This window comes from Mesoplodon bidens (assembly GCF_964165515.1).
Source record: "Mesoplodon bidens genome assembly, contig: HAP1_SCAFFOLD_458, whole genome shotgun sequence".
Lineage (NCBI taxonomy): Eukaryota > Metazoa > Chordata > Mammalia > Artiodactyla > Ziphiidae > Mesoplodon > Mesoplodon bidens.
The window spans coordinates 161,125-184,725 of NW_027671285.1; positions in this window are offsets into that span (position 1 = coordinate 161,125).

The following is a 23,601-nucleotide window of genomic DNA, read 5'->3' on the forward strand; positions in this document are numbered from 1 at the left end:
AGGGTCTTTAGGATCAGCTGGACGTGGACCGCTCTCAAATGGAAGCATGTCAGCACATCAGCCTTAGGAGGTGCTGAGGCTGAAATGAGGAGACTGAGCACATGCAGTGATCCCAAATCAAGTGTTCTGTGACTCTTCCACCTCTGGGAGCGTGCTTTCCATGAGGAATAAACAGTGAGGACAAAAGTAAGATGAAGCTACAAGTCCTGAAAGTGTAGAAGGAGAGAGTTCAACTCTCATCCACCACCTGACACAAAGTATAAGAACTTGTTTCTCCAGTGTCAAGTGACTATGAGAGTTTTGTTCCCACTAGGACATGGCCATCATACGTGAATGTAAAAAGGAAACCAAAATCCTTGGTGCAAAATACCCTCCAGGTACCGAACAGAAACGAACCTTTCATTTTTGGCAGTGACAAAGCAATGAAAGAGTAGTCTTTGAGAAAGAAAATTTCTGAATGGCAAAGCATGAAAAGAAGCACAGTACAGTCAAAGGACATGGACACAATAACTCTATTATATCATTAAAGTTTGGAAAGAACAAATCAGAATTCTACACATATTTCCTTCTTCCTGATTTCCTATTCACCTTCCTTAGTTTCTAAAGAACCGCGTGGAACCCAAGTGTTCTAGGAATTGTCTCGCTTTAGATCCTACCTGAGAGTTGTTCCCTATGTGAATCGTCCTCAGCATCACTGCTATGTATGCTCTCCAAGATCCATTCTGTATGAACACAACCATGAGCATAAAGTTATTATACAAGTTGACGCACCCATTTCTCCTACTCGACTTGCTGGCTCACACAGCATCACCCTGGTATTCCCTCCAGGTTCTCAGACCTCCCCTGTGCTCTGTGCAGACAGAGTCCTTCAATAGGATCTTGATCACAGTTGAAAATTGCAAATGAGGGAGAGATGCTGAGAAAATCACCTTTCAACCACTCACTTCTATTGACCCATTTATAGCTTTCACCGTCAACCTTACCAACCTGAAATTTCAGATGTTACAGACGTACTTGAAACATGGCTAGTGTGACCAAGCACTTGTGTGGTTTTTGCATTTTTTAATAGAATGAGTTAATTATTGTTTGAACTAAATTAATTATAAATAGACACATTTGGTTCGTGGCTACCACACTGGAAAGCTCAGCTCTAAGAAATCCAAAGATGAGAAAGAGGCAAACAGCCACCCCTCCCCTGGTTGTTCTTTACTGCAGAAAATTTGATGGCCTGATCTGATCATTCGTATGTAGGTATATCTTGGGCTCTTGGACCCACGCTAGGCATTGCAAGAGTCCTGGTGGACACTGAAATAGTACAGTCAACACTCAGATTCAAGAGGAATTCCCAGCAAGGGGCCCACTTGTAGACAGAGGTGAAGGGCATGGCCCAGTACACCTGTATTAGACATAATCAGAGTGTAGGTGCAGAGGGGAGGGAGGGATTTCACTCTCTCCATGAGTCCATCCTTCTCACCCCTGACTCTAGAAGACCTGAGGAAGGCAGTGGAAAAGGCCCCGTAGGAGGTGAAAAATTTGTATACTGAAAACTACAGGACATTGCGGAAAGAAATTAAAGAAGAGACAAATAATTGGAATGATATAAGATGTTCATAGACTGGATTATTAAATACTGTTGGCATTTTCTATACTACATAAAGTGATGTACACATATATCGCAACAACCCACAAAATTCCATGTCATTATTATAGAAGTGGACAGAATCCTAAAATACATATGGAACCCCCCACAAGTAGATAAAACAATCCTGAGAGCAAAGAGCAATGATGGAGATTAACACTTCCTGAACTCAAAACACATAACAATGCCACAGTAGTCAACACAGTCTGCTAGTGGCATCAAGACAGTGAGATAGATCAATGAAATATAATAGAGAGACCCCAAATAAACGCACATATATATGGCCAACTGATCTTGGCCAAGGTTCTAAGATTACCAAGTGAAGAAAGGATAGTCTGTTCAACAATCAACAGCATGAAAAGGCAACCTATCGGATGAGAGGAAATATGTGTAAACCTTGTATCTGAATAAGGGACCAATATCCAGAATATATAAGAAACTACTACAAGTCAATTTCAGAAAAAGAGCGGGCAAATAACTGAGTTTAAAAATGGGTAAAAAGCTTCATTATACATTTATCCATAAAGACATACAAGTAGTCAATCTACATATGAAAATTTGCTCAACATCGCTAAGCATCAGGGAAATGGAAATCAAGCCACAAGGAGATATCACTCACACCTGTTAGGATGTGCATTATAAAAAGACAATTAGGGCTTCCCTGTTGGCACAGTGGTTGAGAGTCTGCCTGCCGATGTAGGGTACAACTGTTCATGCACTGGTCTGGGAGGATCCCACATGCCGCTGAGCGATTGGGCCCATGAGCCATGGCCGCTGAGCCTGTGCGTTTGGAGCCTGTGCTCCACAACGGGAGAGCCCACAACAATGAGAGGCCCGTGTACTGCAAAAAAAAAAAAAAAAAAAAAAAAAAAAAAGAAAAGAAAAAAGAAAGAAAATTAATGGATGCTGGCAAAGATGTGAAGAATAGGAACTCCTGTACCCTGTTTGGTAACCTGTTGTAATGTAAAATGGTGTAGCCATTATGGAAAACAGAATGGAGGTCCCCCAAAAATTATTAAGAGAACTATCATAAAATCCACAATCACTCATTTAGGTTTATATACAAAGGAGATAAAACAAGAATGTCCAAGAGATATGTACAATCTCATGTCCATTGCAGCATTATACACAATACACAACATAGGAAAACTGCCTAGTGTCCATGGGAAGATGAATTAATAAAGAAAATGTGGTGTAAACATACAGTGGAATGTCATTCAGTCGTTGAAAAAGAAGGAAATCCTGCCATTTGCAGCAACACGAAAGAACTTGGAGGACATTTGTAAGAGTGACATAAGCCAGTCACAGAAGGTCAAAAACTGAAAGAAAACTCCGAGAAGCAGAGAATAGTAGGGTGGTTCCAAGAGCTGGCAAGAGGTTGACATGGGAAGTCTGTGTTCAATGGTTAGCATGTGTTATTTGCAAAATGTAAAAGTTCTAGACACATGCTGTACAACAAGGTGCATGTAGTCAACAGGACTGACTGGACATTTCAAAACTTGTTAAGACGTTGGATTTCATCGTATGTGTACTTTTACAACAATAAAATACACATATGTAAAAGAAATACAAAGTGGAAAAAGGGGAAAAAAGAAGAAAAATAAGGAACGGGAGCCAACAGAGGGAAAGAAGAAAGCAGGAAGGGTCTCGAATGTACACAGGTATCAGGAGATAATGGGAGAGAAGCTCCTCTCCCCAGGCTTTAAAGAAGACATCTCTCCACAGTTCACTCCAGCAAGAGGGGCATGTCCCTTCTCTTCCCCATTCAACCAGAAGCGCCAATAGCATCCTAAGTGGGGCCCAGGCTGTGCTCAGGTGTACACTTTTCCTTGATCACTAAACCAAACACCCCTGATTCCCCATGGCTCAGGTGCCCTTCCTGTATCTCCTTCCACTTCTCTAAAGCATTTCCCTCTTCAAGTGCAGCCCGAGGCGCCAATCCTGTCCTCACTCGTGGGGTCCACTGGGCAGGTCTCTGTGTTCTTAAGAGCCTCCCTGTGAGTAGCAGGCACTGAATCGCACACCAGGGTTCCCCTCAGCACCATCAGCAAACTACCACCTAGGGATTGAGGATTTCTAGAACAACTTTACTCATACACAGTCTCTTGGGTAAACAAGTGACATTTTACAATCAAGCATTTTCAGTGTTTTCTTTGGTGGGGAAAATATTGACACATATAAGGCAATCATATTCTATTAAAGTATGTATTTCTCAAAGGACTCACTATCGAAAAAAAATTTTAACTATAACTTTCCATGTTTTAATTGACTTTACTCCCAGACTTGTTTGCTTGCAAAAGCCTTCAGAAAATACCAAGAACCTACTTCATCTGGCAGTTTGCACCGCAACATGAGTGGAGATGCTCTTGTCACACTCCTTGGTTTCTCCATCCTACCTTGCAAAGCACAACCTCCTGTCTGCCCTCCTGTGATGGGAGCCAGTGCCCACCCAGAACTCAATCCCTGGGGTAGATTTCTTGGTTCTGTCTTCATTGTATGCAGTGTGTCTTGCCCAGCACACAGAAACAGAGCCGGCACAAGTGATGGAAGACAGACTTTCCACAGGAGAAGGACATTTCGTTTCCTTAGCACAGAATCCGATAGTGAATATTAGCCTCAAAGGAGAATGGTGGAGTGAATTTCCTCCATCTACTCCTGGAGGCTCCTTCTTTCTCGGACTCCTCCAGAACTGGGTGTGGCATGGGCTCCCTGCAAAAGGAAGGAGGCCTGCCTAGCACTAGGTGCTTCAGGTAAGGGGGGAGGACTCATCCCGAGGCTCTAATAGGAAACAGTTAGAATGAGGGAAGTGGCAGAGAGATGTATCATAACCATTCAGAATGCTATGAGACCTACTAAGAGATGAGATTTCTTATTAAATGAAGTTGTAATTGACCCAGTAGTAGGGATGCTGAAACCCAGCTTTGTTCATTAAGAATCCAGCCATGGAGCAACTAAGTCCATGCACCACAACTACTAAGCCTGTGCCGTAGAGCCTGCAAGTCACAACTACTGAGCCCACGTGCCACAACTATTGAAGCCCATGCACCTAGAGCCCGTGCTCTGGAACAACAGAAGCCACCGAAATGAGAAGCCCGCACACTGCAACAAAGACACAACACAGCCAAAAAAATAATAATAATAATAATCCAGTAAACATTTGCCTGGGTGGTGATAGGATTTGTTTTCCAGGTTAAATGAGGCTCACTTGGTATAAAATCAATGCACACACTGAAAGTATACAGTTTATTTACTTTTATATCCATGCCCATTCATGATGCAGTGGTGATGGGAATATTTTCTACAAAGTTGGCACCAGTAACAGTGATGTTTAGGGGAACATAAATCAAGGGAAACACAACACAAAAAGTTCACTTACACACACAGAATCATCCCACTCATTTCACATACAGACACACCCAGTCTCATGCACACAAACCTACACCACCTAACCGTAATACAGCTTCTTCCTGGGACTATAGTAATTGGTCACATTACTTGTAGATCACTTTCTATCACCAGGACACCTACTCTCATTCCCAGCACAAATTTGGAATCAGTCTGCCCTCTACACTAAAACCAGCAAGAATGTCCCACTTTCTTATCTTCAAAGTTCTTCCTCCCCAAGTGACTGATTCCACAATACATACCGTTTTCACGTTCTGGGAAGGCCACCTGCAATTACAGAAGAGAAAACACTATGAGGATAAGATCACAGTGATGCTCAGGTCTTTTGTTCATTTGCTGACAGTAGAAAACCTCATAAGAAACAGTGGTCCAGGGAACCCAGCAAGGGTTATCAGAGCAAACCAACTCAGGCTGAAAGGCAAGAACATTGCTGGGAGGTTGGAACTTCCAAGTCCATTTAGGTTGGAAATTACAGAATTCTTTGCCTAGAGGAAAAATCGCTGCAGGAGAGAGAGCTCCGTACTCTACAGGCTGTAATGGATGCTGTCAATTGTAATGTCCTGTGGAATCAGGCTCCATGAGTTGGTAATAGACTCTCACTCCACATTCTCCCAACCAAGGGAATTGTATGTATCTGGAAGGAATACCCTCAAATATTCATAACTTAATTCTATTGAAAGGGAAATAAAGCAATATTTCTATCTCAGACCAGAAACAATGCAGCTTACCTTGGGGATCCACGGAGGCTTTTCTCCTGTCCTATCATGGTGCAGGTCATCCGCCACATCCTCAGGGAGAGCTGGAGGGACACAGAGTAACTGTCAGGACACTGGTGCTGCGGCTCAGGGTTTACTCAGGGGCTTTCTTCTCGATGAGGACATGGGGTGGTGTGTATGGATGTGGGAGGCTAGTAAGTGTGGGCTGAGCTGGTGTTGGGCCATCCTCTTTGGGGGATGAAGGAAGGCAAAGGACAAGAGGAAGGAAATGAAAACAGAGCTTTGGCTTTCTAGCTAAGGGGAGCCTAATCAGAAGGGAAGGGTCGATCTAAAAAAAGGTAAACACTAAAATGCATGCTCTGTTTCAATGACACAGACCCATGACCCATCCTGCCTCTTTTGAGCTTCTGCTAGATTGCCACTGTCGCTTGATTTTTCCCAGATCACTCTTTCCCCGGCATCCACAATGCCAGCTACTGCATTTATCATGTCTTCTATTGCATGATATTTTATACTTGATTAACAGCAACCTCCATTAAAGGACTGAATTCAATCCTAGACAAAATATGCTATATTTATTCACTAATCACTTGTCTTATAGAAAATCAAATACACAAGATTTGACAAAACTGAAATCCTACCATTTAGATACCGCCACTATCAATCGTATCATATTTTTCTCCCAGTCTTTGTTTTCTATACAATGTACATATGCCCACAGAGTCAGGGTTTGTCCATACTCTAGGGAGCTGTTCCATAAGTGGGACACTTCGTTATGAAGAGGGAGCCCAGACTGAGCACAGCCTGTCTCTAACCCAGCTGTGCAGGAGAAGTGTACAGGCTAACAGTCAGGTTCCACTTTGAGTCCTTGGGTGTGGGCTACAGGAATTGACCAATTCTAAGGCTTATGGTAACATTATCCAATACAATAAAATAGCTCCCTGATTCTTATCTGCTTTTGGCCTTGTTTAAGCAATGACACCAGCACTGACAGATATGACCTGTACTGTATACATGGGGTCTCACACCTCTCAGAATCTGGGAGCTGACCAGGAGAATGCAGGTCCTGAGGTGAATTTCACATTAATGACTGTGCCAAAGTCAACTGATAAGTCCACCCATAGCTGCCCTGGATTCTGTGACCACTAAGGCCACCTGATGGGCAAGGTCTGGACCTTTGGAGATGCTAGGACTTCCAGCCAAGGATACGGATGCAGGGACTCCCTTGCTCCATGACTGAGGATCCCTTGGCTGAGTGGTAAGTGCAGGTCAGGGATCCAGAGCCTCCATACTGGGACCCACCCCTGGGTTCTCAGTATGTCTTTTCCACTTAGGAGGTCAAGAGCTTAGAACATTTATCCCTGCACCATCTCCTTCTGAGGAAAAGGAATATTAACCAAATCTGGGCAACAGCTGTGTTGAGGGAAGAACATGCAAACAACTTCACAAAACAAGTTAGGGTCCTGTGCCTGAGCTAACCTTAGGTACTTCAAAACTACTCCGTAAGTGTCTTAGCCCCTTAGAGCAGATGAAAGTAGTATTAGAGTTAAAAGTAACTTGTCCCAATTCCCTTATTCTGGAATACTGAAACAAAAAGCTACAGCAGAGGAAGCCTCATAAACACACAGCACCTGCCTGGGTTTACCCCAGCCTTGGAAGAACTGGGAAGGATAAGACCAAGGCAGGCCTGAGGAAAGGTCAGAGGTTAGGCAGGACTGGGGAGTGGGGAGCAGGGGCAGGGCTGTCTGGACGGAGCAGTGGGTTGTAAGAAGAGCAGTGACCCTGGGTCCTGCTGCCCTGAGTCTCTGTCCTGGGCCTGGTAAAGCCCAGGAGACCAGGTCAGAAGGGCTGTGAAACAAGTATGTGAAGAAGCCCAGCAGCCCCTTCACACAGCCCTCTAGAAATTCTGCTGCCCATGGAGGGTGTCTAGGGCAGCTGAACGTGGACCCCTCTCAAATGGAAGCATGTCAGCACATCAGCCTTGGGGAAGTGCAGAGGCTGAGATGAGCTCAAGGAGACTGAGCACATGCAATGATCCCAGAGCACGTGTTCTGTGACTCATCCATCTCAGGGTCTGTCCTTTATAAGAGGAACAAAGAGTGAGCACAAAACATGAGGTGAAGCTACAAGTCCTGAAAGTGCAGAGGGAGACAGTTCACTTCTCATCCACCACCTCACCCTTTGTAGAAGAACTTGGTCTCACGTTTCAAGGGCGCATGAGAGTTTTGACCCACAGGTTCTGTCCATCATAGGTCAATATGCAAAAGAAAACAAATTCTCCTGTGCACAATATCCTAGATGTGCTAACCAGAAAACAAACTTCCATATTAGGCAGTGACAAGCACAAGACAGAGCAGCTCATGTGCAAAAGATCAGTTTTGATGAGCAAATCAGGAAAAGGTGATTATAGAGCACAGTCACGTCTAAGGACACAATTTCTCTCTATTGTATCATTAAAATGTGAAAAAACAAGTCAGAACTCTACACATATTTCATTCTTCTTTCTGATTTCATATCCACCTTTCTCAGTATCCAAAGCAGGAGATATAACCCTAAAGTTCCAGGAACCCTCTGCCATTAGATCCTACCTAAGTGTTGTTCCTACCTGTATTCTTTTCTTTATCACGGCCACAAATGCTATTCAAAGTCAATTTTGTAGAAACACGAACATGAATTTACAAGTCTTATGGATACATTTAAAATGTGACTAATGTAACTGAGTAATGGGATATTTTATTTTCTTTTATTTTAATACATTTAGTTAATCATTGATTGAATTAAATAAATTATAAGAGGCACATCTAGTCAGTGGCTACCACAGTGTAATAAACAACCTCTCTCTCTCTCTCTCCATATATATATATATATGTGTATATATATATATAAAGTATATGGAGGATGTTACCACCGCTCCCCTGGTTATTCCCCTCTGTATGGTCTACCCATTCAAGATGGCTGTTTGCTGATGGTTTACCAAAGGAAAACCTCTGCCCCGTGAAGTACTTAGCCCAAGGGGTAAGAGGGATGCGTCCCTCTGCTGGTTTCCCTGGTAACCGATGAGCCCATCTGCTGTCAACTCCACCTTTAACTGGTAGCCTGCCTATTCCGCCCAGAGAGAAGCATGCTGCTACTGCTGCTGCTGCGTTCTGCCTGCCATCGGCTATCTACAGTGGGGTGTCTCTCCAGGACCACTTTGCTTCTGACGTGAAAGATCTCCCATCTATTAAACCATGAATGTCTCTGTCCCTGACTTCGGGCTCTTTCCTTAGCCCTGAGGCTGAGCAAGTACAGGGTTTGCAGGCGTGAGAGGTGCAGCCCAACACCTTCTGCAGGGCAGTTTGCTGGCCAGATTTGATGATTCATTTGTAGGTGTTTCCTAGGCTCATGCACACTTGCCAGGCACTCATGAGACCTTGGGGACACTGAAACAGTAATGTCAACACCCAGATCCTAGAGGAATTCCCGACAGGTGTTCCACTTGAGGGGAGAGGTAATGAGCATGGCCCAGTGCACCTGTGCTAGACATAATCAGCGAGCAGGTGCAGAAGGGAGGGAGGGACATTCACTCACTTCATGAGGCCATCCTTCTCACCACTGCCTCTGAAACATCCAGGGAAGGAAGGGACAAAATGCCCATAGAAGGTAAATGGCCTGTACACTGAAAACTACAAACCACTGCTAAAAGAATTAAACAAGGAACAAATCATTGAAATGACATATCATATTCATAGACTGGAGACTTATTATTGTTGACATTTCTACACTACCCAAAGGTAAGTATAAATTCATTGTAATACCTATCAAAATCCCAATGTCATTTTCAAAGAAATAGGAAAAAAAAAGATCCTAAAATACATATGGAACCACTAAGGACTCCAAACAGACAACACAATCCTGAGAACAAAGAACATAGATGGAGGCTTCTCACTTCCTGACTTAAAAACACATTACAAAGCCACAGGAATCAAAACTGTATGGTACTGGCATAGAAACAGATACATAGCCCTAAAGACCAGAATAAATAATCCCGAAGAAAATTCATAGATACATGGCCAAATGAAATTCACCAAGCTTCTAAGACAACAAATAGGGAAAGTATAGTTTTTTCAACAGTCAATAGGATGAAAATATAACTTACAGAAAGATTACAAACATATATCAGAAAAGGAGCTAATGTCCAAAACATCTAAGAAAAACAGTACAACTCAAATGCAAACTAAGTTAAAAAATTAAAAAGGGCAAATAACTGGGTTCAGAAATGTGCAAAGGCTTAAATAAGATATTTCCCGAAAAAGACATACAAATGGCTAACAAATATAGGAAAAGGTTTTCAACCTCACTAATCATCAGGGCAATGCAAATCAACACCTCATACCTGTTAGGCTGTGTATTATAAAGAAAAAAATTAACAGTTTAAGGCCAAGATGTGGGGAATTGCAAAGTTTGTACACTGCTGGTGGGAATGTAAAATGGTGCCGCTATTATGAAAAAGAGTATGGGGGTTCCTTATAAAATTATAAACAGAAATATCATATGATTCAGCAATCACAGTTCTGGGTATATATCCAAAGGAAATTAAATCAGTATCACAAAGAGATGAACATAGGTTCATTGCAGCTTTCTCCACAATATCCTGGATATGCAACCAACTTCACAAAACAAGTAAGTGTCCTGTGCCTGAGCTAACCTTAGGTACTTCAAAACAACTCCGTAAGTCTCTTAGCCCCTTAGAGAGGATGAAAGCAATATTAGAGTTTAAAGTAACTTGAACCAATTCCCTTAGTCTGGAATACTAAAACAAAAGTTCTACAGCAGGGGAAGCCTGCTAAACACACAGCACCTGCCAGGGTTTACCCCAGTCTTGGAAGAACTGGGAAGGATAAGACCAAGGCAGGCCTGAGGAAAGGTCCGAGGCTAGGCAGGACTGGAGTGTGGGGAGCAGGGGCAGGGCTGTCCGGATGGAGCAGTGGGTTGTAAGAAGAGCAGTGGGTCCTGCTGCACTGAGGCTCTGTCCTGGGCCTGGTGAATTCCAGGAGACCAGGTTAGCAGGGCTGTGAGAGCTAGTGTGTGAAGCGAGCCCAGCTGCCCCTTCACACAGCCCTCTAGAATTCCTGCCGGCCATGAAGGGTCTTTAGGGGCAGCTGGACGTGGAGCCCTCTCAAATGGAAGCATGTCAGCACATCAGCCTTGGGAGGTGCTGAGGCTGAAATGAGGAGACTGAGTACATGCAGTGATCCCAAAGCATGTGTTCTGTGACTCATCCATCTCTGGGAGCGCGCTTTCCATGAGGAATAAACAGTGAGGACAAAAGTAACATGAAGCTACAAGTCCTGAAAGTGTAGAGGGAGAGAGTTCAAGTCTCATCCACCACCTGACACTCACTATAAGAACTTGTTCTCCAGTGTCAAGTGACTATGAGAGTTTTGTTCCCACTAGGATATGGCCATCATACGTGAATGTAAAAAGGAAACCAAAATCCCTGGTGCAAAATACCCTCCAGGTACCAAACAGAAATGAAGCTTTCATCTTTGGCAGTGAAAAAGCAATGAAACAGTAGTCTTGTGAGAAAGAAAATTTCTGAATGGCAAAGCAAGAAAAGATGACTATAAGCACAGTACAGTCAAAGCACATGGATACAATAACTCTATTATATCATTAAAATTTGGAAAGAACAAATCCGAATTCTACACATATTTCCTTCTGCTTCCTGATTTCATATTCACCTTCCTTAGTTTCTAAAGAAGTGGGAGGAACCCAAGTGTTCTAGGAATTGTCTCACTTTAGATCCTAACTGAGAGTGGTTCGCTATGTGAATCGTCATCAGCATCACTGCTATGTATGCTCTCCAAAATGCATTCTGTACAAACACAACCATGAGCATAAAGTTATTATACAAGTTGACCCACCCATTTCTTCTACTCGACTTGCTGGCTCACACAGCATCACCCTGGTCTTCCCTCCAGGTTCTCAGACCTCCCCTGTGCTCTGTGCAGACAGAGTCCTTCAATAAGATCTTGATCACAGTTGAAAATTTCAAATGAGGGAGAGATGCTGAGAAAATCACCTTTCGACCCCTCACTTCTGTAAACCCATTTATAGCTTTCACGGTCAACGTTACCAACCTGAAATTCCAGATGTTACAGACATACTTGAAACATGGCTAGTGTGACCAAGCAATTGTGTGTTTTTTGCATTTTTAATAGAATGAGTTAATTATTGTTTGAACTAAATTAATTATAAATAGACACATTTGGTTAGTGACTACCACACTGGAAAGCTCAGCTGTAAGAAATCCAAAGATGAGAAAGAGGCAACCAGCCACCCTTCCCCTGGTTGTTCTTTACTGCAGAAAATTTGATGGCCTGATCTGATCATTCATATGTAGGTATATCTTGGGCTCTTGGACACACACCATGCATTGGGAGAGTCCTTGTGGACTCTGAAATTGTACAGTCAACACTCAGATCCAATAGGAATACCCAGCAAGGGGCCCACTTGTAGACTGAGGTGAAGGGCATGGCCAAGTACACCTGTATTTGACATAATCAGAGAGTAGGTGCAGAGGGGAGGGAGGGATTTCACTCTCTCCATGAGTCCATCTTTCTCAACCCTGACTCTAGAAGACCTGAGGAAGGCAGTGGAAAAGGCCCCGTAGGAGGTGAAAAATTTGTGTACTGAAAACTACAGGACATTGCGGAAAGAAATTAAAGAAGAGACAAGTAATTGGAATGACACACCATGTTCAAAGACTGGATTATTAAATACTGTTGGCATTTCTATACTACATAAAGTGATGTACACATATATCGCAACAACCTACAAAATTCCATGTCATTATTATAGAAGTAGACAGAATCCTAAAATACATATGGAACCGCACCAAGTAGATAAAACAATCTTGAGAGCAAAGAGCAATGATGGAGATTAACACTTCCTGAACTCAAAACACATAACAATGCCACAGTAGTCAAAACAGTCTGCTACTGGCATCAAGACAGTGAGATAGACCAATGAAATATAATAGAGAGACCTCAAATAAATGCACGTATATATGGCCAACTGATCTTGGCCAAAGTTCTAAGATTACCAAGTGAAGAAAGGATAGTCTCTTCAACAATCAACAGAATGAAAAGGCAACCTATAGGATGGGAGGAAATATGTGTAAACCTTGTATCTGAATAAGGGACCAATATCCAGAATATATAAGAAACTACTACAAGTCAATTTCAGAAAAACAGTGGGCAAATAACTGAGTTTAAAAATGGGTAAAAAGCTTCACTAGACATTTCTCCATAAAGACATACAAGTGGTCAATCTACATATGAAAATTTGCTCAACATCGCTAAGCATCACGGAAATAGAAATCAAGCCACAAGGAGATATCACTCACAACTGTTAGGATGTGTATTATAAAAAGACAATTAGGGCTTCCCTGGTGGCACAGTGGTTGAGAGTCCGCCTGCCGAAGCAGGGGACACGTGTTCGTGCCCCGGACTGTGAGGATCCCACATGCCACTGAGCGGCTGGGCCCATGAGCCATGGCCGCTGAGCCTGTGTGTTTGGAGCCTGTGCTCCGCAACGGGAGAGCCCACAACAATCAGAGGCCCGTGTACTGCAAAAAAAAAAAAAGTAAAAGAAAGAAAATTAATGGATGCTGGCAAAGATGTGAAGAAGTGGATCTTCTGTACCCTGTTTTGTACCCTATAGTAATGTAAAATGGTGTAGCCATTATGGAAAACAGAATGGAGGTCCCCCAAAAATTATTAAGAGAACTATCATAAAATCCACCAGTCACTCATTTAGGTTTATATACAAAGGAGATAAAACAAGAATGTCCAAGAGATATCTACAATCTCATGTCCATTGCAGCATTATACACAATACACAACATAGGAAAACTGCCTAGTGTCCATGGGAAGATGAATTAATAAAGAAAATGTGGTGTAAACATACAGTGGAATGTCATTCAGTCGTTGAAAAAGAAGGAAATCCTGCCATTTGCAGCAACACGAAATAACTTGGAGGACATTTGTAAGAGTGAAATAAACCAGTCACAGAAGGTCAAAAACTGAAAGAAAACTCCGAGAATCAGAGAGTGGAAGGGTGGTTCCAAGAGCTGGCAGGAGGTTGACATGGGAAGTCTCTGTTCAAGATTAGAATGTGTTATTTGCAAAATGGAAAAGTTCTAGACACTTGCTGTACAACAAGGTGCATGTAGTCAACAGGACTGCCTGGACATTTCAAAACTTTAGGGGAACATAAATCAAGGGAAACACAACACAAAAAGTTCACATACACACACAGAATCATACCACTCATTTCACATACAGACACACCCAGTTTTATGCACACAAACCTACACCACCTAACCGTAATACAGCTTCTTCCTGGGACTATAGTAATTGGTCACATTACTTGTAAATCACTTTCTGTCACCAGGACACCTACTCTCATTCCCAGCATAAATTTGGAATCAGTTTGCCCTCTACACTAAAACCAGCAAGAATGTCCCACTTTCTCATCTTCAAAGTTCTTCCTCCCCAAGTGACTGATTCCACAATACATACCGTTTTCACGTTCTGGGAAGGCCACCTGCAATTACAGAAGAGAAAACACTATGAGGATAAAATCACAGTGATGCTCAGGTCTTTTGTTCATTTGCTGACAGTAGAAAACCTGATAAGAAACAGTGGTCCAGGGAACCCAGCAAGGGTTATCAGAGCAAACCTACTCAGGCTGAAAGGCAAGAACTTTGCTGGGAGGGTGGAACCTCCAAGTCCTTTTAGGTTGGAAATTACAGAATTCTTTTCCTAGAGGAAAAATCGCTGCAGGAGAGAGAGCTCCGTACTCTACAGGCTGTAATGGATGCTGTCAATTTTAATGTCCTGTGGAATCAGGCACCATGAGATGGTAATAGACTCTCACTCCACATTCTGCCAACCAAGGGAATTGTATGTATCTGGAAGGAATACCCTCAAATATTCATAACTTAATTTTATTGAAAGGGAAATAAAGCAATATTTCTATCTCAGACCAGAAAAAATCCAGCTTACCCTGATGATCCACGGACGCTTTTCTTCTGTCCTATGACGCTGCAAGTCATCCGCCACATCCGCAGGGAGAGCTGGAGGGACACAGGGTAACTGTCAGGACACTGGTGCTGTGGCTCAGGAATTACTCAGGGGCTTTCTTCTCGATGAGGACATGGGGTGGTGTGTATGGATGTGGGAGGTTAGTAAGTGTGGGCTGAGCTGGTGTTGGGCCATCCTCTTTGGGGGATGAAGGAAGGCAAAGGACAAGAGGAAGGAAATGAAAACAGAGCTTTGGCTTTCTAGCTAAGGGGAGCCTAATCAGAAGTGAAGGGTCGATCTAAAAAATGGTAAACACTATAATGCATGCTCTGTTTCAATGACACAGACCCATGACCCAACCTGCCTGTTTTGAGCTTCTGCTAAATTGCCACTGTCGCTTGATTTTTCCCAGATCACTCTTTCCCCAGCATCCACAATGCCAGCTACGGCATTTATCATGTCTTCTGTTGTATGATATTTTATACTTGATTAATAGCAACCTCAATTAAAGGACTGAATTCAATCCGAGACAAAAAATACTACATTTTTTCACTAATCACTTGTCTTAAAGAAAATCAAATACACAAGATTTGACAAAACTGAAGTCCTACCAGTTAGATACAGCCACTATCAATCGTATCATATTTTTCTCCCAGTCTTTGTTTTGTATACAATGTACGTATGCCCATTGAGTCAGGGGCTGTCCATACTCTACGGAGCTGTTCCATAAGTGGGACGCTTCGTTATGAAGAGGGAGCCCAGACTGAGCACAGCCTGTCTCTAACCCAGCTGTGCAGGAGAAGTGTACAGCCTAACAATCAGGTTCCACTTTGAGTCCTTGGGTGTGGGCTACAGGAATTGACCAATTCTAAGGCTTATGATAATGTTATCCAATACAATAAAATAGCTCCCTGATTCTTATCTGCTTTTGGCCTTGTTTAAGCAATGACACCAGCACTGACAGATATGACCTGTACTGTATACATGGGGTCTCACACCTCTCAGAATCTGGGAGCTGACCAGGAGAATGCAGGTCCTGAGGTGAATTTCACATTAATGACTGTGCCAAAGTCAACTGATAAGCCCACCCATAGCTGCCCTGGATTCTGTGACCACTAATGCCACCTGATGGGCAAGGTCTGGACCTTTGGAGATGCTAGGACTTCCAGCCAAGGATACGGATGCAGGGACTCCATTGCTCCATGACTGAGGATCCCTTGGCTGAGTGGTAAGTGCAGGTCAGGGATCCAGAGCACCCACATTGGGACCCACCCCTGGGTTCTCAGTTTGGCTTTTCCACTTAGGAGGTCAAGAGCTGAGAACATTTATCTCTGCACCATCTCCTTCTGAGGAAAAGGAATATTAACCAAATCTGGGCAACAGCTGTGTTGAGGGAAGAACAAGGTAGTGTACAGACAGTGTGCAGTGGTGACGAGCTTTGTTGACAGGTGAATTGTGCTGTGTAAGAGGGAAATATCTCCTGAGGAAACACACACACGCTCACGCATGCAGGTTCACAATCACACCACATAGGCTCACACATGGACCCCACCCCAACCCTGATACACACAAACCCACATCATCTAAATGATGCAGCTACTTCCAGGGCCATAGAACTTGGGCATGGCTCTTTACTGGGAAATCACTCTCTAGCTCTACACCCCCAGCCCTCATCCCTGTAGGGACCCTGAATCAGGGTGTCTCTCCAAGCAAAGCCAGCAAGAGAGTCCCACCTTCTTCATCATCTAGATTGTTCCTCAGCACAGGGGTGAACTCTGAATACATACCGTTTTTGTTTGCTGTCCAATCCACCTGTGATTAGAGAAGAGAAAACAGTGTAAGGATCTCAGCATCCTGTGCTCTGTGGACACAGGTATTTCATCTCTTTTTTTGTCCTCAGAAAACCAAATGGGAAACTGTTGTTGAGCCAATGGCCCCAAAAGAAACCAGAGAAGACAGCTGTGGGAAAGGCTGGAGCTTTGCCTGGAAGATCTCTCAGGTCCACTTTCAGGAGCAAATACAAAAGTCTATTTCAAGGAGGGAAATTTTCTGCTGAGGAAAGTGTGTCTGACTCTACAGTTTCTAACTGATGTTGCCATTTTTTAAATGGCCTTTTGAATGAGTTATCTGTTGGGAAAGACCTTCAATCAGCATCCATCCAACCAAGCAAAATTGTATACATCAGCTGTCTTGAACATTGTAGATCTTCATATCTGAAATCAATTGGAAAAGAAAGAAATGAAGCAAACTTTTAATCTCTGATAAATAAGGGGAGCTTACCCTGGAGGTAGCAGGAGCCACTTTAATTGTCCTCACATGGGGCAGTTTCTCCAACAGGTCCTCAGGGGGCTCTAGGAGGACACAGAGTAAGTGTCAGGACACTGGTGATGCTGCTCAGGAATTACTCAGAGAGCCTCGTTAATGTGGACACAGGGTGGGAGTGTATGGATGCAGGTGGTTACTGAGTGTGGACTGAGGTGCTGTTGGACAAACCTCCCTGGTGGGTGGAGGAAGGCAAAGGGGAGGAACATTTCAGAAATGAGGAAGAGAACCTTTAGCTTTCTAGCTGTAGGGAACCTAATCAATTTGAAAGTGTCAGTCTGAAAAAGCTTGAACACTAACATTGCACTATGTTTCAGTATAGAGTCCCACGGCCCCTCTGCCCATTTGAAAGTCCCTCCAAATCCCCCTTCTTCTTGAAATGTTACAAGACTCTTTCAGCTTCCTTCTAATCAAATATGTTGCTCCTTCATTCATCGTCCATTCTGTTGGATTGTTGACTTATTTTATTGTGATGAAATATACATATTTATATATGTATATTTACATAATTTTCATAATTTTGAAGTATACAGTTCACTAGCATTTCTTACTTTCACAATGCTGTGTACCCATCAACACAATCTACATCTTAATCTTTTTCATCATTTCAACGTAACCTCTGTACCCATTAAATCATAATCCACCTTACTCCTGCCTCCTGACCTTGGTCATTTCTACTTCCGGTGTCTGTGAGTTTGCCTACACTAGGTACCTCATACAAGTGGAATCATATAATATTTGTCTTTCTGCGCCTGCCTTATTTCACTAACAATAATATATTTTTTATATTATTTGGATCATTCATTTTGTAGCATAAGTCAATCTTTAATTCCTTTTTATGGTTGAAAATTATTCCATTCTGTGTATATATCACATTTTATTTATCCATTCATCACCTCATGGACTTTGGATTGTTTCTATCTTTGGGCTACTAAGAATAATGCGACTATGAACATTAGTGTACACATTTCTGTATGGCACCATAATGGTGACAAATAATACTGTACATATTTCAAATATCATTGAATATAACAACACAAGGTGTGACTCTGAGGTGAACTATGGACTTTTCATTAGTAAAAATATACTTACATTGTTTCACTAATTGTAACAAATGTACTTCACCTATGCTATATATTATTAATAGCTGAAACTGGAGTGACAGGATACAGGAATTTTCTGTATTGCATGTACAACTTTTATGTCAATATAATCCTGTTCTAAATAATGTCTAATAATTTAAAGAAATCTCAAAACATGGTTTCAGGGCGGGATGTGTTGTTGCTGACGTTCAAAAATCAGCTAATATCTAAACCATAACTAGAGACCATCTTCCCTCTTAAACATGAACCAAATGTTGAATTTTAAATGCATGTTTACTTCCATGGTTAAAACAGTACCAGCTGGCTTAGTTAAGTTTCAATTTGAACACATGGAATAAAAGAAGAATACTGCTTAATATTTCATAGCTTTTTCTTCAATATGAGGCACGGAATCAACTAGAATAATTATTCTTGAGTGAACCGAATGAGACATTTTCCACAGTACCTTCAGCTGGGTCATTTATAGGGTGCATCCTAAAATGTGGCCGGATGCGGATCTTTTTCAGCCAGCCTGGGGTTGATATTCTTGACCTCTGATGAGTGTTTCTTCTTCTCGCATTCTGGGAGCAGCATCCTGGGAAATGCATTACAATAGAGACAACTATTGACATCTTGCTGGCAGAAGACCATGGGGAAATTAGCAATAATTTATTCACAGTTCAATCCTTTGGTCCCTTTCCTCACCAGCGGCCCAGCAGAGCCTCCTGAATCAAAGTTGGACTTAGGAAGATCTTGCAGTTTGGTATGCAGTGAAAACACCCAACAGACAGGTTTTGTGGGCAAATATCTTTATTTAACTGAGAATGTCTAGAAACTCAGCAAACCATTGGGACCATGACTGATGGACTGGATTCAAATCCCGTTTAGAAGAAGCATGTACTTCGGAAAGATATATAGATCCCTCTTTGCCTCAGTTCCCTGTTCTGAGATGTAGGAATGCTAATATGGCCTACTTTTAGCATTATGTCATGGGGCCAAAAAAGATTGAATATAGGTAAAATGTTTGAAAAATAAAGGACCGGTGCTTCAAAAAGCTCTATAAGTGTTCAATCCTGAATGATGGCAAGAAGAAGCTGGATATTTCGTAGCTGTTGAAAGGAGAGAAGGGATTTGACGGCTCCAAGTAAAGGGGGATTCAAGCTTACTCTTCAGCTTTTTCATGGGAACAATGCTTTACAGCTCATGGAGAATATCCATTATCATGTCTGACACCCAGCCCTCTTGGGGGTGAAGGGGAGGGCAAAGTGGGGGCTGTAACCCATATGTTATGGTGGAGGGTGTGGAAATTTAGAGAGATAAGTGACTGTCCAAGAGTCACCACCATGATGAATGATGGATCACGGACAGGACAGACAGAGCCAGTGCCTACCCTGAGCTCAATCCCTGGGGTAGATCTCTTGGTTCTGTCTTCACTGTATGCAGTGTTTCTTGCCCAGCACACAGAAACAGGGCCGGCACAAGTGATGGAAGACAGACTTTCCACAGGAGAAGGACATTTCGTTTCCTTAGCACAGAATCCGATAGTGAATATTAGCCTCAAAGGAGAAAGGTGGAGTGACTTTCCTCCATCTACTCCTGGAGGCTCCTTCTTTCTCGGACTCCTCCAGAACTGGGTGTGGCATGTGGGTACAAGCATGGGCTCCCTGCAAAAGGAAGGAGGCCTGCCTAGCACTAGGTGCTTCAGGTAAGGGGGGAGGACTCATCCCGAGGCTCTAATAGGAAACAGTTAGAATGAGGGAAGTGGCAGAGAGATGTATCATAACCATTCAGAATGCTATGAGACCTACTAAGAGATGAGATTTCTTATTAAATGAAGTTGTAATTGACCCAGTAGTAGGGATGCTGAAACCCAGCTTTGTTCATTAAGAATCCAGCCATGGAGCAACTAAGTCCGTGCACCACAACTACTAAGCCTGTGCTCTAGAGCCCGCAAGTCACAACTACTGAGCCCACGTGCCACAACTACTGAAGCCCATGCACCTAGAGCCCATGCTCTGGAACAACAGAAGCCACCGAAATGAGAAGCCCGCGCACTGCAACGAAGAGCCAACACAGCCAAAAAATAACAATCATCATCATCATCCAGTAAACATTTGCCTGGGTGGTGATAGGATTTGTTTTCCAGGTTAAATGAGGCTCACCTGGTATAAAATCAATGCACACACTGAAAGTGTACAGTTTATTTACTTTTATATCCATACCCATTCATGATGCAGTGGTGATGGGAATATTTTCTAGAAAGTTGGCACCAGTAACAGTGATGTTTAGGGGAACATAAATCAAGGGAAACACAACACAAAAAGTTCACATACACACACAGAATCATCCCACTCATTTCACATACAGACACACCCAGTCTCATGCACACAAACCTACACCACCTAACCGTAATACAGCTTCTTCCTGGGACTATAGTAATTGGTCACATTACTTGTAAATCACTTTCTATCACCAGGACCCCTACTCTCATTCCCAGCACAAATTTGGAATCAGTTTGCCCTCTACACTAAACCCAGCAAGAATGTCCCACTTTCTCATCTTCAAAGTTCTTCCTCCCCAAGTGACTGATTCCACAATACATACCGTTTTCACGTTCTGGGAAGGCCACCTGCAATTACAGAAGAGAAAACACTATGAGGATAAGATCACAGTGATGCTCAGGTCTTTTGTTCATTTGCTGACAGTAGAAAACCTGGTAAGAAACAGTGGTCCAGGGAACCCAGCAAGGGTTATCAGAGCAAACCTACTCAGGCTGAAAGGCAAGAACTTTGCTGGGAGGATGGAACTTCCAAGTCCATTTAGGTTGGAAATTACAGCCATTCTTTTCCTAGAAGAAAAATCGATGCAGGAGAGAGAGCTCCATACTCTACAGGCTGTAATGGATGCTGCCAATTGTAATGTCCTGTGGAATCAGGCACCATGAGTTGGTAATAGACTCTCACTCCACATTCTCCCAACCAAGGGAATTGTATGTATCTGGAAGGAATACCCTCAAATATACATAACTTAATTCTATTGAAAGAGAAATAAAGCAATATTTCTATCTCAGACCAGAAAAAATCCAGCTTGCCTTGGGGATCCACGGGGGCTTTTCTTCTGTCCTATCACGGTGCAGGTCATCCACCGCAACCTCAGGGAGAGCTGGAGGGACACAGAGTAACTGTCAGGACACTGGTGATGCGGCTCAGGAATTACTCAGGGGCTTTCTTCTCGATGAGGACATGGGGTGGTGTGTATGGATGTGGGAGGTTAGTAAGTGTGGGCTGAGCTGGTGTTGGGCCATCCTCTTTGGGGGATGAAGGAAGGCAAAGGACAAGAGGAAGGAAATGAAAACAGAGCTTTGGCTTTCTAGCTAAGGGGAGCCTCATCAGAAGGGAAGGGTCGATCTAAAAAATGGTAAACACTATAATGCATGCTCTGTTTCAATGACACAGACCCATGACCCATCCTGCCTCTTTTGAGCTTCTGCTAAATTGCCACTGTCTCTTGATTCTTCCCAGATCACTCTTTCCCCAGCATCCACAATGCCAGCTACTGCATTTATCATGTCTTCTGTTGTATGATATTTTATACTTGATTAACAGCAACCTCCATTAAAGGACTGAATTCAATCCTAGACAAAATATGCTATATTTATTCACTAATCACTTGTCTTAAAGAAAATCAAATACACAAGATTTGACAAAACTGAAATCCTACCATTTAGATACAGCCACTATCAATCGTATCATATTTTTCTCCCAGTCTTTGTTTTCTATACAATGTACGTATGCCCACTGAGTCAGGGGCTCTCCATACTCTAGGGAGCTGTTCCATAAGTGGGACACTTCGTTATGAAGAGGGAGCCCGGACTGAGCACAGCCTGTCTCTAACCCAGCTGCGCAGGAGAAGTGTACAGGCTAACAGTCAGGTTCCACTTTGAGTCCTTGGGTGTGGGCTACAGGAATTGACCAATTCTAAGGCTTATGGTAATGTTATCCAATACAATAAAATAGCTCCCTGATTCTTATCTGCTTTTGGCCTTGTTTAAGCAATGACACCAGCACTGACAGATATGACCTGTACTGTATACATGGGGTCTCACACCTCTCAGAATCTGGGAGCTGACCAGGAGAATGCAGGTCCTGAGGTGAATTTCACATTAATGACTGTGCCAAAGTCAACTGATAAGTCCACCCATAGCTGCCCTGGATTCTGTGACCACTAAGGCCACCTGATGGGCAAGGTCTGGACCTTTGGAGATGCTAGGACTTCCAGCCAAGGATACGGATGCAGGGACTCCCTTGCTCCATGACTGAGGATCCCTTGGCTGAGTGGTAAGTGCAGGTCAGGGATCCAGAGCACCCACATTGGGACCCACCCCTGGGTTCTCAGTTTGGCTTTTCCACTTAGGAGGTCAAGAGCTGAGAACATTTATCTCTGCACCATCTCCTTCTGAGGAAAAGGAATATTAACCAAATCTGGGCAACAGCTGTGTTGAGGGAAGAACAAGGTAGTGTACAGACAGTGTGCAGTGGTGACGAGCTTTGTTGACAGGTGAATTGTGCTGTGTAAGAGGGAAATATCTCCTGAGGAAACACACACACGCTCACGCATGCAGGTTCACAATCACACCACATAGGCTCACACATGGACCCCACCCCAACCCTGATACACACAAACCCACATCATCTAAATGATGCAGCTACTTCCAGGGCCATAGAACTTGGGCATGGCTCTTTACTGGGAAATCACTCTCTAGCTCTACACCCCCAGCCCTCATCCCTGTAGGGACCCTGAATCAGGGTGTCTCTCCAAGCAAAGCCAGCAAGAGAGTCCCACCTTCTTCATCATCTAGATTGTTCCTCAGCACAGGGGTGAACTCTGAATACATACCGTTTTTGTTTGCTGTCCAATCCACCTGTGATTAGAGAAGAGAAAACAGTGTAAGGATCTCAGCATCCTGTGCTCTGTGGACACAGGTATTTCATCTCTTTTTTTGTCCTCAGAAAACCAAATGGGAAACTGTTGTTGAGCCAATGGCCCCAAAAGAAACCAGAGAAGACAGCTGTGGGAAAGGCTGGAGCTTTGCCTGGAAGATCTCTCAGGTCCACTTTCAGGAGCAAATACAAAAGTCTATTTCAAGGAGGGAAATTTTCTGCTGAGGAAAGTGTGTCTGACTCTACAGTTTCTAACTGATGTTGCCATTTTTTAAATGGCCTTTTGAATGAGTTATCTGTTGGGAAAGACCTTCAATCAGCATCCATCCAACCAAGCAAAATTGTATACATCAGCTGTCTTGAACATTGTAGATCTTCAGATCTGAAATCAATTGGAAAAGAAAGAAATGAAGCAAACTTTTAATC